The sequence below is a fragment of the Aethalodelphis obliquidens genome, unplaced genomic scaffold (assembly GCF_003676395.1).
Source record: "Aethalodelphis obliquidens isolate GAN/ISIS:26980383/991018 unplaced genomic scaffold, ASM367639v1 scaffold304, whole genome shotgun sequence".
Taxonomy (NCBI): Eukaryota; Metazoa; Chordata; class Mammalia; order Artiodactyla; family Delphinidae; genus Aethalodelphis; species Aethalodelphis obliquidens.
This window is the reverse complement of record NW_020838218.1, coordinates 11,123-24,710: the sequence shown is the minus strand read 5'-3', so window position 1 is coordinate 24,710 and position 13,588 is coordinate 11,123. Positions and strand designations below refer to the sequence as shown.

The following is a 13,588-nucleotide window of genomic DNA, read 5'->3' as shown; positions in this document are numbered from 1 at the left end:
AACCACTTTTTACCACCACCTGACCTAAACCACAATTGTGTCTCCCTTTGCTGTTTATTCTCATCTCCCTACATTCTACTCTCAACACAGCAGCCCAAAGTGACCCTTGTAAATCATGTAAGATCTTCTCAAAAGCCTTCAAAGCCTTCATTTTTAACTTAGAATAAAAGCCAGTGTTCTTAGAATGCCTACATGATCTAGCCCTTAATCTTTTTCAAACCTCATCTCCTACCACGCCCTCTTTGCTTGCCACGATCTGACCACACTGAGATCCTTGCTTTTCCTCAAACTTGCTAAACACTCCTCCACCTCAAGACCTTTACACTTGCTGTTCTTTCTGCCGGAAATTCTCTTCCCCTTGTAGATTTCTGCTCAAATATCACCTTATCAGAAAGGCCTCTCTTGATTGCCTAATATAAATAGCAACTCCATCTTCCCCTTCTCCCCCACTCCCTTCTCTCCTACTCCTGATCTCCCTATCCTCCTCCTTTACTATAGTTATGCCCATGTCACTTAGAGCCACCTGAAATACTATGCATTTATTTGCTTGTTTATTGTCTGCCTTCCTCTACCAGCATGTCAACAACCCAAGGCTAGGACTTAGCTTGGTCCACGGTTGTGAGCACTCAATATATTTTGAGTAAATGAATAATTTATATTGAAGTACTTATAAGAGATCCTAAGCTATAATCATTTTATATTTAAAAAACTCTTCCATGGTCCCTTATAATATTTGGAAACAAATTCTGAAAATGGAGGAGAGCTGGGTCCCCTCAGCCTCCTCCTGACTCCTTTCAGGCCTACCCTCCCCTGATCCCATCTCTCAACAAGAACACATCCCCAGTTCTCACATTAGAAGACCTTCCAGGAAGTCAGACGGGGGTGGACGGAGCCCATGGGGTCTCTCCTTGGCAACCATGGTTGCACATCAAGTCTTCACTCTGACACATGCAGGTACCAGGGCCAGATCTGGGGTTCTCCAGGCCTCTGTTCTGACCGCCAGACAAGAATGTCTGTCTCTTTTAATTTGACTTAACCTCTGTTTAATTACTAACTTGGCAGTTTCTGCTCTCTCTGCTTAGCTGCTTGTCAAGTATATGGCACTTTTGATAATTTAAGGGTTAGAATTTAGTCTGTTTTTGTAAATGAAAATCAGCCTGGAGCCAGAGTTTCCCTTTTATTCAGCAAGACGAAACAGACAGCACATGAAAGGCAGGCACACTATAATTTTGTCTTTTCTGATACATTAAAAGCAGGCCTTTGCATACTGCCTGCTTGCTGTCATCTGGAAACCTCTACTGGGCCTGTAACTATGAAGTCTAGTGCTTTCATATGATTAGTTGTTTTTTTTCTTTCTTTCCGTGTCCAGCTTGGTTGGAAAAATTACACAGCAATGTCAGGAGACCACAATGAGAGGCAGCCTGGGGGATGCCCAGAGAGCTTGGGGACTAGGAGCTGGAGCCTAGGTTTCAGGACTGTCTCCACAGCCTCTGGGTTCAGTAACTTGAATGCTTATCTAACATAGTTTTAGGTGGATTGATGAATTCTATAACACTTGTTCATTCAAACCAACATTTATTTGGCACATCACAGATATCAGGGACAGGAGTTATACAAGTGAGAAGATATGATCCCTTTCCCCAGGGAGCACTCAGTCTAATGAATAGATAAATTAGGAAAAGAGACAATCTCAGTCTTGTTATAATCAAGGTGTGCAGAAAGCAACCTGGGAGCCTGGTGATAAAAGGGAGTCAGTCTACTTGAAGGATGAGTAGGTATTTACCAGGATTCAGTATGTGGGCTCAGGACAGACATGACAGCCCATGCAAAGGCCTGAGATAGCCTGTGCTGAACAGAAAAAGGAAAACTGGGCTTCCCTGGTGGCACAGTAGTTTAGAATCCGCCTGCCAATGCAGGAGACGTGGGTTCCAGCCCTGGTCCGGCAAGATCCCACATGCCACGGAGCAACAAAGCCCGTGCACCACAACCATTGAGCCTGCGCTGTAGAGCCCACGAGCCACAACTACTGAAGCCTATGTGCCTAGAGCCCGTGCTCCGCAACAAGAGAAGCCACCGCAGTGAGAAACCCGCACACCAGAAAGAAGAGCAGCCCCCACTCGACACAACTAGAGAAAGCCCGCACACAGCAACGAAGACCCAACGCAGCCAAAAATAAATAAATAAATAAATTAATTAATTAAGTTTATCAAAAAGAAAAAGGAAAGTTCACTGTAGGCTATGTGTGAGGGGGTAGCAAAGCTGAGGAGAGTGTGGAGGCAGGGGGATAAGAGGAAAAGCAAAGAAAGTGAGGTTTGACCCTTTAGGTTAAGGACCAATGGTGAGGTTACAGAAAAACTTGAGGTCATGTGGTAAAATGGGCATGATAGAAGTAATAGTTAACAATTATTGGGCACTTATGACCATGTTCTGAGTACTTTACACTTAAACCTACAGCGTTCAGAGATGCTAAGTTACTTGCCCAAGATGATTCGGCTGAGAAGAGGTGAAGATGGGAATTTAAAAGCAATCTGCAGATTCCAGAGCCTAACCCTTAACCATCACACTACCTTGCCAGAAGTTTGCAACTATTAAATGAGCTAATGGATATGAAAGTACATGGCACACTGTAAAGTTCTGTCCAAATGTAGCACTGGTGTTTTGGGGGTTTGTTTTTTTATAAATTTATTTATTTATTTTTGGCTGTGCTGGGTCTTTGTTGCTGCACGCAGGATTTCTCTAGCTGCGGCGAGCGGGGGCTACTCTTCGTTGTGGTGTGCGGACTTCTCATTGCGGTGCCTTCTCTTGTTGTGGAGCACGGGCCCTAGGTGCGTGGTCTTCAGTAATTGTGGCACGTGGGCTCAGTAGTTGTGGCTCACGGGCTCTAGAGCACAGGCTCAGTAGTTGCGGTGCATGGGCTTAGTTGCTCCGCGGCATGTGGGATCTTCCCGGACCAGGGCTCAAACCCGTGACCCCTGCATTGGCAGGCAGATTCTTAACCACTGAGCCACGAGGGAAGTCCCTACACTGGTGTTTATTAGTTTTGTTACAAGGATGCCCAACATAGGAGGTCTTTCTTCATTGATATTTGACAGTGTAACCCTGAGCATTTTCTCCCAGGCTCAGAATGGCAAGCAAGAAAGGCTGTGAGAGTCAGAGATCACTCCGGATGAAAGGAAAAGAAGTCTGGGCTTTCATGAGTCACACTGGGGGGATGGAAGAATGATAAAAATCAAATGAAGGAGCCCTTCTGAAAGCTTAGCCTTTGCTGGCACCTACTAGTGCCCATGACAGATGTGCCAGCTTCATGGAGAATTATCCCCTGGAGGATAAATGCCCCAGGGCAGTTGTACATGTGAAGGGGATGGTGGGGGGAGGAGGGGAAGAGTTGCAACTGGTCTAACAGGCTGGGAGACCTGAGAGGCTGCCGTGCATCTGTGGAAAAATAAAACTTCAGCCTGGAATTCACTAATCATAACCATTACTTAGCACCACCTATGGGCATGCACTGCACTGCACTGAGGGTGTCACACACCTTCTCCGGAAACAGCAGGAGCCCCAACCCCACCAGCTCAGCAAAATGTAATTCTCTTTGTTTTAGAGATGCAGATAGCTCTAGGAGATTACTTGATTGGACCAGGGTCGCATAACTAACTAGTAGCTAGCAATCCTAATTTAGGATCAAAGTTGAATTTAATTCATACTCTTTTTTTTACAGCACCAGGACTCTTCCAAAAGACATACATTCAAGGCTTAATTCTCCCAATTATTATGTCTGTGATCCTGGCCCTCTCAATTCATTACTGGGAGTTTTGTGTTGACTGATTGAAGAGTTGATTTTCCTGCCTCATTCCAGAAGAGGTTTACATCTTAAATCCTTACCTGCAATACGGGGAGAAACCCCTCCCAGTGTGTTTGTAGAGATTCGGAAAAAGGGATTAGGTCTGGAACACCAATAACAACATAACTATCTTTAAAACCTGAAGACCTGCTACCTCATAAAATGTATCTTTGAACTTCATGACTCCAAATAGAAACGGGAATTCTAAGTTGCCCCCCTGAAATGTTTCCAAACTTATTGATATGGAAACCACTGTCCTAAGGTCACGTGTCAGTTAACATTCACATCCTGAAAAATTCTCTTCACCCTGTGTGCCCAAAGAAAGATCTAGAAAACTCATTGTCTAGAGCTCAGTTGAAATTTAAAGGAAACAAAGATACTAGATTGAACCATGTGAAATTACCATTACCAAAGGGGTTCGACATAATGCAGGTCTTCGACATAATTAATGCAGGTCTTCAAAAAGACAGTACCATTATCACTGCAGAATGATTGGGCAAGCCCATCCTGGGCCAAATGTCAGCAAGCAGGCATAAGAATCATCTGGGTGACTGTTTAATATGCAGATTATGGGCCCACCCACAGATCCAGTACTGGAGTTGGGGTGAGGTACTTCAGGAATCTGGCTTTTTAAAAGGCATCCCAAGTATCCCAAGACAGAAAGACTGCTCTAGGGGACTTCCCCTCGAGCATCTCCAAACCGGAAGAATATTCTGTTCCCAATAACTCTAAAGACAGCATCTCAAGACGCTGCACTTCTCAAAGGGCATCCTTCGTCAGCTTAAGGGCAGGTCAGTTTGAGGACCTCTACTGTAAAAGTAGGCAAGCACCTGGTGACAGTTTCAAATCCATCCTCCACAACTTTCTAGCTGTGAGAAGTCTCTTTTGAGTGCCCAGCTTTTTTGTTTTAATGACCCACCCCTCCTTTTGTTGTTTTCTTTATTTTATTTTGTTTTGTTGCCTGAAATTAATGATTATTGCAAGGGAATCTAGACCACTTTTTGAATAGCTGCATTTGGGTAATGTACCCATTGCTCTACCCTCCAGGAAAGAATTACTGTGGCTCCACTAGATGGTTTAGCGACTATTTATGCCCATCTTCCACATCGCAGACCCAGACCAAAGCCTAATTATTTCTACCATGTTTGTTTTGCTGCAGAATGGTAACATTTACAAGGACATGGGTTTTTCCTCTATCCTATAATTTGGATTGTTTAGTTTTCCTTTTTGGACTTCTTTGATGCTGCTGAAGAAAGAAGTCCACAAAAATCTGGAGAAAGGAAGAGAGTGGGCTGCAGGGGGCAGAGTAGGTGGAAATGTTGTTTGCTTCTCTGTCTCCTCGGCCCCCCACCACCACTTCCCCTAGCTGGACTAAGCTATCTCCTTCCTATTTCTGCTTTTCTGCCTCTTACAGCTGGGCTGAAATATGTCAGCAGTATCACTGACTTACTATGAAACCTTGAGCGGGTCTCTTTCCCTCTCCAGGCCTTGCTTCCTATGTAAACAGTGAAGGTATACAACCAGACAATCTCTAAATTTAGTAACTTTCTTTAGCCCACTGGACTGTCGCTCATTCCTCTGTGACAGCCATGTGACTTGGGTCAACTTATTTGACCCATCTGATAGACCGTCAAGATGAGTCACAGCCTTCTCTTTTCTATCTCTGATGAATAAAAATAAGTTGCTTCTTTATACCCAAGGCATGAAAATAGTAACCAATCCATGTTCCCTCAGAAGTCCCTGAGTTCCAAAGATGAGACCATTACTGTATTAAATTCTCCAAAGAGTTTCCAAGGCTTTAAATCATCTATCACATCCCTGACACACCCACCACACCCATTACCACACCCACTAGCCCCAATGCAACCTTAAAACCTTCTTGGGTTAATTTCTGCCTCTCCTCTCCCCTTTATTTCTTGCTGGAGGTTTCTATGAGAAATGTAATTCCACTTCTAGGTATGTACTCTAGAAAGGCATTTCCAAATGTCCACAATAAGACATACAGAAGGATATTCACTGGGGCCTTATTTACCATAATGAATAATCAGGAAAAAAATGTCCATCAACTAAAATAATAATAAAACTCTGAGAAATCCATTTAAGAGAATACTGTGCAGCACTTCAAAAGAATGAGGCAGATCCAAAAGTACTAATATGGGTAGACTGATAAGACATATTGTTGAGTAAAAGAAGCATGCCAAAGAATGGTATGCATAGTATAATTTTTATGGAAAACAAATAAACTGTACATATTCTAAGTGTGTGTGTGTGTGTGTGTGTGTGTGTGTGTATATGTACCTATACATACACATACATACACACACATATACATAGCAGACATCTGGAAGGATGTGTAACAAACTGGTAACATTGTTTACCTCCAAGGAAGGGATGGTCAAGGGGACTTTGTGTGAAATATTTTAATATTTTTACTCAAAGGTTATAATCATAAATTACTTAAGAAATTTAAATTAATTTGAAATAATACAGCCCCTAAGTATATAACAATAGCACAAGAAATGGGGGGAAGGAAAAGTTCTTACTCTATACATGAACTGGTATAACATAATTTGAAGATGACTGTTCAAAAATGTGATAAAGATGAATATTAAATAACATAAAGATAAAATTTTATTAGAAAAAAGAAATTTAACAAATAAGACAAGAGTGAAGAGAAAACAGAACCATAAAAAAATAATGCACATGCAGGTTAGCAAAGAGAAGGGAAAGGAAGAAAGAACTGATGGAACAAATATAAAATGACTAGCCAGATGGTAGATTTAAATATAACCATATCAATAGTAGAAATGTAAGTAATCTACACACCCCAATTAAAAGGCAGAGACTGTCAGACTGGATAAAAAACAAGACAACACATTATGCTGTCTACAGGAAACTCACCTTCAATATAAAGACATAAAAAAGTAAAAGGTTAAAATGATGCAAAAAGACAGACCATGCACACACTAATCAGAGAGCTGAGTGCCCTTATGAATACTAGACAAAGTAGACTTCAGGACCGGAATATTACCAGAGATAAAGAGAGTCATTACATAATGATAAAGGGGACAATTCACCACCAAGACATAAGAATCCTAAATGTATATACACCTAAGATTGGAGCTTCAAAATGGCATGAAGCAAAAACTGCTAGAACTCAGAAGAGAAACAGACAATTCCATGATTATAGTCAGACACATCAACAACCCTCTTAGTAATAAAAGAACACAAAAGAAATTAGTAAGGACACAGAAGACCTGAACAACACTGTAAACCAACTTGACCTAATTGATATTTATAGAGAATTCTAGTCAACAAACAGCAGAATACACATTCTTTTCAAGTACAGCTGACCACTGAAAAGCACGGGTTTGAACTGCACAGATCCACTCATAGGCAGATTTTTTTTCAAAAGTAAATACTAGAGTACTACACAATCCCTGATTGGTTGAATCCATGGATGTGGAACCTTGGATACAGAAGAACCTTGGATACGAAGGGCTGGCTATAAGTGAGTCATATGTAAATATGAAATAGTCACCAAGAGTATACTGGGTCATAAGTCAAATCTCGACAAAGTTTAAAAAACTGAAACTGTACAAAGTATGTTCTCAATACTTTGAATTAATACTTTGAATTCACAACATAATTAAATTAGAAATCAAGAATAGAAAGATATTTGGAAAATTTCCCACACTTCTAAATCACTCAAAGTCAAATGATAAATTATAAAAACTTGAATTGAAAATGAAAACACATGAAAAGTTGTGGGATATAAATAAATCAGTGTTTACACGGAAATTCAAAGCATTAAAAATTTATAGGGATAGTACCCCGGTAAACATGGTAAACATTCCTAAGACCCACTAGACTTTCTATAAGAAGTGTGACTAGCACAACCCAACAAAATGACATGGTACAAGAAGGGCAAGGATTCTGGCCTGTCCCAGGAAAGCAGTGTTACCACAGGAAGTAGAGTGGCTATGGTGAGCAGGCTAAGTGGATTTTCCGGCAAAGGCTAAAACTACAAAGAAAATTGTGCTAAGGCTTGAATGCTTAAGCCCTATTATACATCTAAAAGAATGCCAGCTATTGATAGATGCATGCATTATGAACTGGGAAGAGACAACAAGAGAAGAGGCCAAATCATCCCGTTCTGGGCTTCACCTTTTGTTTTATTATAAGGGAAATAAAATCTTGAGGTTATGTTAACTTCAAAAAAATAAGTTTACATTAAGAAGAAAAGAATGGTCTCAAATCAATGCTCTAATGAGAATTCACCTTAAGAAACTAGAAAAAGAAAGGCAATATAAACTCAGAGCAAAGAGAAGGACATAAAAACCTGAGCAGAAATCTATGAAATAAAGCCAGAAAAACAAAGAAAGAAAATCAATGAAACCAAAAGTTGTTTCTTTGGAAAAAAAAAATAGGCAATTGATAAACCTCTACTCAGACTGATCAAGAAAGTGAAGGCACAAATTACCAACACCAAAAATGAAAAAGGGGAAATCACCAGATCTACTAACATTAGAAGAATAAGAAAATATTATGAACTAAGCCACTAAATTCACCAACTTGGATGAAATGGACAAATTCCCTGAAAAAAAAACACAGCCCTGACCTACTGTAGTAGACTGTGAGAACTCTAGTATTTATCTGCCTAAGGAACTCCAGGTAGAGAAATCAAAATGAGTAAGGAGAAAAAAGAACCCTCCTACACTGTTGTCAGGAATGTAAATTGGTGCGGGCACTATGGAAAACAGTACTGAGGTTCCTTTAAAAACTAAAAATAGAGTCGCCATGTGATCCAGCAATCCAAATCCTGGGCATATATCCAGAGAAAACTCTAATTGGAAATGATGCATGCACCCAAATTTTCATAACAGCACTATTTACAATAGCCAAGACCTGGAAGCAGCCTAAATGTCCACTGACAGATGAATGGATAAAGAAGAGGGGTGTGTGTGTGTGTGTGTGTGTGTGTGTGTGTGTGTGTATGTATGTATGTAATATATATATATATGTATATATATATATATATATATATAAAATGCAATATTAGCCATAAAAAAAGAATGAAATAATGCCACTTGAAGCAACATGGATGGACCTAGAGATTATCATACTAAGTGAAGTCAGACAGAGGAAGACAAATATTATATGATATCACTTATATGTGGAATCTAAAAAAATGATACAAATGAACTTACAAAACAGAAATAGACTCATGTAGAAAACAAACTTATGGTTAACAAAGGGGAAAGGCGGGGAAGGATAAATTAGGACTTTGGTATTAACAGATACACACTACTATATATAAAATACTGATATATAAACAACAAGGACCTACTGTACAGCACGGGGAATGACATTCAATATCTTGTGATAACCTATAGTGCAAAAGAATCTGAAAAAGAATGTGTGGGCATAATATATATATATATATATATATATATATATATATATATATATATACACACACACAAAATCTGAATCACTTTGCTGTACACCTGAAACTAACACAACAATGTAAATCAACTATACTTCAATTAAAAAAACAATGAGTAGGGACGTGGAAGCACTGAACAAAACAAGTGTTTCTACTGGAGTAGAAAAACAGAGTTTAGAATAGCAGAAGCTAAAGAAGTAGAAATCAGCAAGTAGAGGATTGGTTAAGATCAGAGATTAGTTAAGAAGCCATGGCATAATTCGGTGAATGATGATGAGGGTCTGAACTACCAAGGTAGTAGTAAGAATGAAGAGAAGATTAAAATTTGAGAAATAGGTAACCAATAAAATAAGCAGAATTGGTGACTGACTGACTATGGGAAGGATGAAGGAGGAGGAGGAGCACAGAAGGGCTCTTATGCATTGGGCTTGGGGACCAGGTGCTACTAATTCATACTGGGACTAGGTAAGCAATGGTGGTTGATGGCAGAGGAAGATCATGGTCTACATTTATGGAAATCAAGGTTGGGAATGTTTACCAAGCATCCGGATTTATAAATGTGACGCAAACGGGAGAAGTCAGCAGTGAAATAACTTACTGCATGGGTGGATATCTTGCCTAAGAGACTTACAGAAAGAGAAGAGATGTGAATCAAGGGTAGAACCCTTGATGAGAAAATAAAGTTCAAGAAAAGCTTTATGATTGGGAATAAGGCAGTTCTAAGCAAGTGCAATCATGCACAAACATGTTAAGTAACGTCTTACAATATCAAAAAGTTGCAACAAACCTACATATCATAGAAAAACAGAATGGTTAAAAAGGAAGACACTAAAAATGATATTTAAGAAGAGCATACAATAATTCAGACATTGCATACGTGTTTTCCTACCTTTTAAAAACTATTATGGGGCTTCCCTGGTGGTGCAGTGGTTGAGAGTCTGCCTGCCGATGCAGGGGACATGGATTCCTGACCCGGTCCAGGAAGATCCCACATGCCGTGGAGTGGCTGGGCGCGTGAGCCATGGCCGCTGAGCCTGTGCATCCGGAGCCTGGGCTCCACAACGGGAGAGGCCACAACAGTGAGAGGCCCGCGTACCGCCAAAAAAAAAAAAATATATATATATATATATATATATATATATCTCTATATATATATATTATGTATTTATATTATTTAAACACTGAAAACATGTACAGCAAAGCTGGGGAAAAATACATCATTACGAAAATTGAAATCATATCAGGTATCTTTTCCAACCACAATGAGACAAGATATCAATTACTGGAAAAAATCTAAAAAATACAAATACATGGAGGCTAAACAATATTTTATGTATTTATATTATTTAAACACTGAAAACATGCACAGCAAAGCTGGGAAAAAATACATCATTACRAAAATTGAAATCATATCAGGTACCTTTTCCAACCACAATGAGACAAGGTATCAATTACTAGAAAAAATCTGTAAAAATTACAAATACATGGAGGCTAAACAATACCCTACGTAATTACCAAGAAATCACTGAAGAAATCAAAGAGGAAATAAAATATACCTAGAAAAAAATGACAATGAAAACACGATGACCCAAAACCCATGGGATTCAGCAAAAGCAGTTCTAAGAGGGAACTTTATAGCAATAAAATCCTACCTTAAGAAACAAGAAACATCTCAAATAAACAACCTAAGCTTACAGATAAAGCAGTTAGAGAAAGAAGAACAAAAAAACCCCAAAGTCAGCAGAAGGAAAGATATCATAGAGATCAGAACAGAAATAAATGAAAAAGAAATGAAGGAAATGATAGCAAAGACCAATAAAACTAAAAGCTGGTTCTTTGAGAAGATAAATAAAATTGATGAACGGTTAGCCAGACTCAACGAGAACAAAAGGGGCAAGGCTCAAATCAATAGAATTAGAAATGAAAAAGGAGAAGTAACAACTGACACTGCAGAAATACAAAGGATCATGAGAGATTACTACAAGCAACTCTATGCCAATAAAATGGACAACCTGGAAAAAATGGACAAATTCTTAGAAATGCACAACCGTCCAAGACTGAACCAGGAAGGAACAGAAAATATTAACAGACCAATCAAAAGCGCTGAGATTGAAACAGTGATTGAAAATCTTCCAACACACAAAAGCCCAGGACCAGATGGCTTCACAGGCGAATTCTACCCAACATTTAAAGAAGAGCTAACACCTATCTTTCTCAAACTCTTCCAAAATATAGCAGAGGGAGGAACACTCACAAACCCATTCTATGAGGCCACCATCACCCTGATACCAAAACCAGACAAAGATGTCACAAAGAAAGAAAACTACAGGACAATATCACTGATGAACATAGATGTAAAAATCCTCAACAAAATGCTGGTAAACAGAATCCAACAGCACATTAAAAGGATCATACACCATGATCAAGCAGGTTTTATCCAAGGAATTCAAGGATTCTTCAATATAGGCAAATCAATCAATGTGATACTCCATATTAACAAATTGAAAGACAAAAACCATATGATCATCTCAATAGATGCAGAGAAAGCTTTCGACAAAATTCAACACCCATTTATGATAGAAACCCTCCAGAAAGTAGGCATAGAGGGAACCTTCCTTAACAAAATAAAGGCCATATACGACAAACCCACAGCCAACATCGTCCTCAATGGTGAAAAACTGAAACCATTTCCTCTAAGATCAGGAACAAGACAAGGTTGCCCACTCTCACCACTCTTATTCAACATAGTTTTGGAAGTTTTAGCCACAGCAATCAGAGAAGAAAAGGAAATAAAAGGAATCCAAATCGGAAAAGGAGAAGTAAAGCTGTCACTGTTTGCAGATGACATGATACTATACATGGAGAATCCTAAAGATGCTACCAGAAAACTACTAGAGCTAATCAATGAATTTGGTAAAGTAGCAGGATACAAAATTAATGCACAGAAATCTCTTGCATTCCTATACACTAATGATGAAAAATCTGAATGTGAAATCAAGAAAACACTCCCATTTACCATTGCAACAAAAAGAATAAAATATATAGGAATGAACCTACTTAAGGAGACAAAATACCTGTATGCAGAGAGTTATAAGACACTGATGAAAGAAATTGAAGATGATACAAAGAGATGGAGAGATATACCCTGCTCTTGGATTGGAAGAATCAACATTGTGAAAATGTCTACATTACCCAAAGCAATCTACAGATTCATTGCAATCCCTATCAAACTACCACTGGCATTTTTCACAGAACTAGAACAAAAAATTTTGCAATTTGTATGGAAACACAAAAGACCCCGATAAGCCAAAGCAATCTTGAGAAAGAAAAATGGAGCTGGAGAAATCAGGCCCCCAGACTTCAGACTATACTACAAAGCTACAGTAATCAAGACAGTATGGTTCTAGCACAAAAACAGAAATGTCGATCAATGGAACAGGATAGAAAGCCCAGAGATAAACTCACACACATATGGTCACTTTATCTTTGATAAAGGAGGCAAGAATATACAGTGGAGAAAAGACAGCCTCTTCAATAAGTGGTGCTGGAAAAACTGGATAGCTACATGTAAAAGCATGAAATTAGAACACTCCCTAACACCATACAAAAAAATAAACTCAAAATCGCTGAAAGAACTAAATGTAAGGTGAGACACTATGAAACGCTTAGAGTAAAAGATAGGCAGAAATCTCTATGACATAAATCACAGCAAGATCCTTTTTGACCCACCTCCTAGAGAAGTGGAAATAAAAAGAAAAATTAACAAATGGGACCTCATGGAACTTCAAATCTTTTGCACAGCAAAGGAAACCATAAACAAGATGAAAAGACAACCCTCTGAATGGGAGAAAATATTTGCAAGTGAAGCAACTGACAAAGGATTAATCTGCAAAATTTACAAGCAGCTCATGCAGCTCAATATCAAAAAAACAAACAATCCAGTCCAAAAATGGGCAGAAGACATAAATAGACATTTCTCCGAGGAAGATATACAGATCACCAACAAACACATGAAAGAATGCTCAACATCACTGATCACTAGAGAAATGCAAATCAAAACTACAATGAGGGGCTTCCCTGGTGGCGCAGTGGTTGAGAGTCCGCCTGCGGATGCAGGGGACACAGGTTCGTGCCCCGGTCCGGGAGGATCCCACATGCCGCGGAGCGGCTGGGCCCGTGAGCCATGGCTGCTGAGAATGCGCGTCCAGAGCCTGTGCTCCGCAACGGGAGAGGACACAACAGTGAGAGGGCCGCGTACCGCAAAAAAAAAAAAAAAAAAAAAAAAAAAAAAAAAAAAAAAA

General features: G+C 39.4%; 1 pseudogene; it reads left to right on the top strand.

Annotated features, from left to right (window-relative positions):
• The first annotated feature begins 7,265 nt into the window (after window positions 1–7,265).
• Window positions 7,266–8,289, top strand: LOC113616665 (60S ribosomal protein L36a-like; annotated as a pseudogene).
• Window positions 8,290–13,588: the final 5,299 nt, after the last annotated feature.